The following is a 5682-nucleotide window of genomic DNA, read 5'->3' on the forward strand; positions in this document are numbered from 1 at the left end:
CTCGGAGCTCGCTCGCTCTCTCACTCTAAAGAACTTTGGCTTTCACCTTTATGAGCGCGACAAAGCGCCCCCACGCCGTAACATTGCCCAAGCGAGACCATCTAAGAACTCAAACACTTCAGTTGAAGCTTCGCAACTCTGCAGAACACAAAGCCTTGCTAAAGCAGTCTCTCTCTCTCTCAGAAGAACCCGAAGCTCTTCCGTAACCCGGCAACCAACCAACCCAACGAGGGCTTTCCCAAAAGGACTCATTCAAACGTCATTCCGACGTCACCGCAACAGCCAATCCAGTCATCCAGTAGCCACGAGGAACGACTCAGCTTCTCAGCTGCCAACCCAGCAGAACGCAAGTAAACGAGCAAAATCTTATCTCTGCTGAACTGGTGTAGAGCTACTTTAAGCAGTAAACAGAAGCTAAAATTCTCTGCTTCAGGAATTCTCTCAGGTGATTTTAAAACCACTCGTGAAAACGAGTTTAGATCTTTGAACGTCATGCAACTCCGTTAACTCATTCCTTCAATTTTCTGAGCTGTATATATGTGTGTGTATGTGTGTTTTAGTTTAGTTTTGATGTAATCTAGAATAGCCAATAAAATTCATGTTTCATTTATAGAAAATCATTGGTTTGGTGTCATATAATTTCAAGGTTAAAACTTTGCCAAGATCAACGTTACCTCTCTAAGAGCTGACAAATTATCATAATTGTGTTAACCCATGGCCAGGGAGAACATAAAATACATATTCAATTGGTAATATACACTGACATCTTCTCGCTGGCCGAGTGTAAACCATTTAGATTAAAAATCAGTTTAATCAGGTGGACCTCGACTTATTCAGATTCGAGTCCTTTCAAAACCTGAATGATTTAATAATAATTAATTCCCTACAATTACAAATGAGTAAAAATTCATTACACTATCTCTTCTAAAAATATTTTAGCCAGGAATACGTAACATTGCTGATGGCGAAGTAGTATTTAACCATGTTTCAGACAAGCATAGAAAATAAAAATTTGAATTAATTACAAGATGTTTCATTTCATCACTCTTTGCCATAATGTTGTGAATATTCAAATGACAATATAACAAACCTTTTGGTTTTGCATCACTGTTCCATAAAATCCGTGCATAATTTACAGTTTTAAATAAATTGATCTGATGCGGTTTCACAATCGCAGGATGTAGACTGCGCTTGAATCCAACCCCTAAGCTCCCCTGCTGCAAAACCTTCGCTTGGTGTTGTATACCATCAACAAGTCCAAGTGTTCAGTTGCCGACCCAGGGTTTAAATTTCTCCCAGGAGTCCATGTGGCACAGGAATGCTCGAACCAGCTTTTGTCGGCCCGGGGTTTAGATGTACGTCTCCAGATAGTAACCATAACAGCAAACATACCCTTCATTGAAAATATACTATTTGTTATCTACTCAAAATATATGTAGAAAGTTATCATATGTTGATGTAATGGTTGGTCTGCTGGTCACATGAACGGGCTTTGAAGAGAGAGCTGATGACACTAGCAGGAGCCTGACCTTTGCACTCATAATGTTCTGGTTCATTTAAAAAGTTTGTTTAAACAACAACTTGTCAGGGCACATGGCAGCTACAGATATAAGAAAAGACTTTCCAAATGCAACCCATGTCAACATGATACACATTCTTTCGATACCCGCTAACTTTCGGAGTTGTGAACTACACTTGAATGAAACAACACACGTGAGGAGACTTTTGGGGGACAGTGGGTCTCCTGAGAATATTTAATTGCACTTAAAGGCAAAGATTAAGCTAAATGAAAAAGCGCACACATCTCCCAACCACATCAGACTCATGGTGTCATGTGGTAGAAAATACTTGCACTGTTAAAACCTAGTATACAATATGTTACATTTAAACGGACATTTTGAGGTGTCGTGTATATGACTGTGTATATGTATATGATGTATATGATTTTACTTTTCTTATTTCTACAATGAATTAATGCCACTTTTGTCAGACAAATTTTAACTACAACAGATAACACATCGCTTTTCTTTCAAAATTATTAATTTCAAATTATTTTCCATGGGGTGTTTAACATTCACATAGGCCTACATGTCTTAATTCCAGTTTCACTGTTAAAACCAGTATGGGTTACAAATGTTTTATGTTAATATGTTTTTAAAGGTGATCTGCAGGTATCCATACAAAGCTCCTTACTAAAATAGAAAGGAACACGTGAGTACGCTTCAACATGTATTATACAATATTTTTGCATGAGTGCCATGGTTTCATGTCTTTCATGTTTATTACCATTTCCTTAGGTTATTATTTTTGACTCAAATAAATAGATATAGAATAAACATTATCGTCCACGATTTTCCCCAATACAGACCCCAAAGATAATATCCAAACATAATCTTCATCTGAATTATGTGAGTACAAAATGCACATGTAAATTCAAGAGGCCTATAAGAAAAGTGCCATAATGCATAGAGAATAAAGAAAATCCCTCTTGATCTATTGTGACTGACATGATCAGGATTACAGATGACACTGTTCACATTTTGTTTGTCGGACTATATATGTCTTAAGGTGAGTACTTCTCTTTGAGAGCTGTCAGCATTCAGTGTTTATAGAAATAAATGAAAATTAAGAACATTTTTACTTGAGAGTGTTTGACTAAATTGTTATTGATTTTAGGACAATTAACCATCTCCATATCTATACGATGAACCGTCAACATGAAAAGTAAGTCTGGCTGTTTTACACTTACAACTATTACAACTGAAACATACTGTATCTAACCATTGCACTGAAAGCTACACAGTAATATCCTAAGTGTTAAATTAACACTGCTCGGAGCATATACTGTATGGTCTAAAAGAGTGTTAAAGTAACACTGAAGCAGTGTTAAAGTTAATGAGATAGTTATGTGATTAATTAAGTGCTGATTGATCATTAGTAATGAACACCTGCTGTTAACAAGCAGAATCACTGAAGAAAAGAGAAACACAAGAACTACAACTGACTTCAGCCACAGCCTTAGATGAAATCAACTGATATAAAAGACATTAAAACTCTCAAGGTCTCAGCAGAAGATAATTAAACAACTCCACAAACAACATCACCAGCTTTATGCATTACTAACCAGTTTGACTTTATTTCTGGAGTATCTAAAACAGAAGTTCTTTATTGAAAATTAAGGTTTAGTTTTTTTTTCAACTTACCGTTTTGGTGAATAGTGTTTGCTGTAGTTGCCTCTTGACCCTTGACTTGTTAAATATAAGTTTCTCTTTGGCTGTTACAATTGTGTTTATAAAGCACATATGTGATGGCAAGGAACTTATGAAAAATTTGCTTTTGAGTCTCTGATTGCAGTTTATCAAAATATGTAGTGGTTTTATGATTTCCGTATTATTGCAGTTCTATGATATGAGACAACGTGAGAAAAATTGTTAAAGCACTTTTAGAAATATGGCTCACAAAGAGATTTCAATTCTGTCACTCATAGACATGAAGAATCAGCATGTGAATCTCAGCGATGGTGACAAAATATTCGGATAATTTTTATATGATTTTTGAACGTCAAAAAACAAGGCAGTAAAAAGTCACACAAAAATAACAGCAAATATTAAGAATAAAAGAAACAATTATTTAAATATTTTTTAAAGTTCTTCATATTATTTCAATAAAATGCAGTTATGATCCATAAAAAAACTAAATTACACATCATCACTGATGATGTCAGTGAATCAGGCTGTACATGATATCTACAGCATTATCAAAAAACGGGCAATATTACTTGATCACATTTTCTCTTGTAGTTTGTTGTTTCTTGCCATAACAAATGTGTTTCATAAACACAGTTACAGCAACCAGAGAAAAACTAATGTTAGAGGGTCAAGAGTCCAACTAAAGCAAACACTTATCTGCATAATGGTGACTTCAAACATTAACATCTAAACCTCTGTTAATTCTTAATAAGAATTTTTTTTGATGCATGACAATAAAAGTTAAACTGGTTAGTAATTTGTGAAGCTGGTGATGTTGTTTGTGGAGTTGTTTAATTATCTTCTGCTGAGATCTTGAGAGATTTAATTTCTTCTTTTATTTCAGTTGATTTAATCTAAGGCTGTGGCTGAAGTCAGTTGTAGTTCTTGTGTTTCTCTTTTCTTCAGTGATTCTGCTTGTTAATATCAGGTGTTCATTACTAATGATCAATCAGCACTTAATTAATCACTTAATTGTCTCATTAACTTTAACACTGCTTCAGTGTTACTTTAACACTCTTTTAGAGTGGGACCATATATGCTCCGAGCCGAGTTAATTTAATACTCGCTTGGTAGTATTTTACTGTGTAAGCAATCAGTAAAGTTTGAGGATGTTCCACGCTCTTGAAAAGCTATAGATACATTTCAATCATAATCTTTAAACAGGATTTATGTGTGCACAAAACCCTTATGTAACTCAAGGGACCAAATCACTAAGAAAATAGAGTACAGCTTACAAGAAAAGTTTCTAATGAATACAGAAATATTTTTGTAAATATTGTTTTAAATTACCTTTTCTTTTCTCCACTAGATTTAGTCATTTTGTTCAGATAGCAGATGACACCATTCACATTTCTTTGTTTGGTTGCATTTGTTTTAGCTGAAGACTCCTCTCTGGATGCGGTCAGCAAAACACTGTAAGTTCACACTAATCCTCAAGTGTGTGTTCATTGGAATTCATGAAAACATGATCAAATACAGCATAAGGAAATCAAATGAAAGTTGTTCTTGAGAGAGTGTTTAAACTAAAACTGTTATCTACTTTTAGGACATATTTCTAGAGTCCTTACCAGGTAAAGAAAATATGATCATATTTCCCCAATTTTACCGTCTCTGCACTGGCTATCTCTTAAGTTCCATATCAGTTACAAAATATTATTACTTGCCTATAATGCCCTTAATGGGTTAGCTCCTGCGTACCTAACTAGTCTTCTACCACGCTACAATCACGCTCCCTAAGGTCGCAAAATTCTGGACTTTTGGTAGTACCTAGGATATCAAAGTCCACTAAAGGAGGTAGAGCTTTTTTGCATTTGGCTCCCAAACTCTGGAATAGCCTTCCTGATAACGTTCGGGGTTCAGACACACTCTCTCTGTTTAAATCTAGATTAAAGACACATCTCTTTGGCCAAGCATTCAAATAATGCATCTCATAATCTTGTACTGCAGTTATATCTGATCAAATGCACATTATTATTCTTTAGTTTGGGTTAAACAAATCAATTTTGCTTGGTTGGAACAGCAGCTACGCTAATTATGTCTCTATTTGTTTCTCTGTTTCTGCCGGGATTGACATCCCGTGGTAACTAGGATTTACACAAACTTCAGTCTGGATCCAGAACACCTGAGAAGAGATGATGCAACCCCTCAGAGGACCTCAGATGATGCCAACCCTGAAACAACATACAGAACTAACACATTTAGCTATAAGTTTGAATGCATCACAATAATTGCTGTTAATAGTGTTCATCGTCTGTTTTATTACGTCTTTAATTGATTTTTAATTGGCCCTAATGGAGAAACTGCCCCTGGTATAGAGTAGTAGAGTTTTAGTATTTGGTTGTCTAAATTCGTTTTTATGTGAATGGTTTGTTGTCCTACATTTCCCTGAGTTCAGTAATCTTCTTAAAAAACATAGTAGGTACTGCTGCATCTG

General features: G+C 35.4%; 1 long non-coding RNA gene across 1 annotated transcript; it reads left to right on the plus strand.

The window, feature by feature from the left end:
* Positions 1-2507: 2507 nt before the first annotated feature.
* Positions 2508-4944, plus strand: LOC107574733 (uncharacterized). The gene is made up of 3 exons (XR_001607720.1): positions 2508-2568; positions 2677-2724; positions 4627-4944. It is a non-coding gene; the product is annotated as an uncharacterized lncRNA (long non-coding RNA).
* The last annotated feature ends 738 nt before the right edge of the window (positions 4945-5682 follow it).

Source organism: Sinocyclocheilus grahami, unplaced genomic scaffold (genome assembly GCF_001515645.1).
Source record: "Sinocyclocheilus grahami isolate Dianchi unplaced genomic scaffold, SAMN03320097.WGS_v1.1 scaffold2320.1, whole genome shotgun sequence".
Lineage (NCBI taxonomy): Eukaryota > Metazoa > Chordata > Actinopteri > Cypriniformes > Cyprinidae > Sinocyclocheilus > Sinocyclocheilus grahami.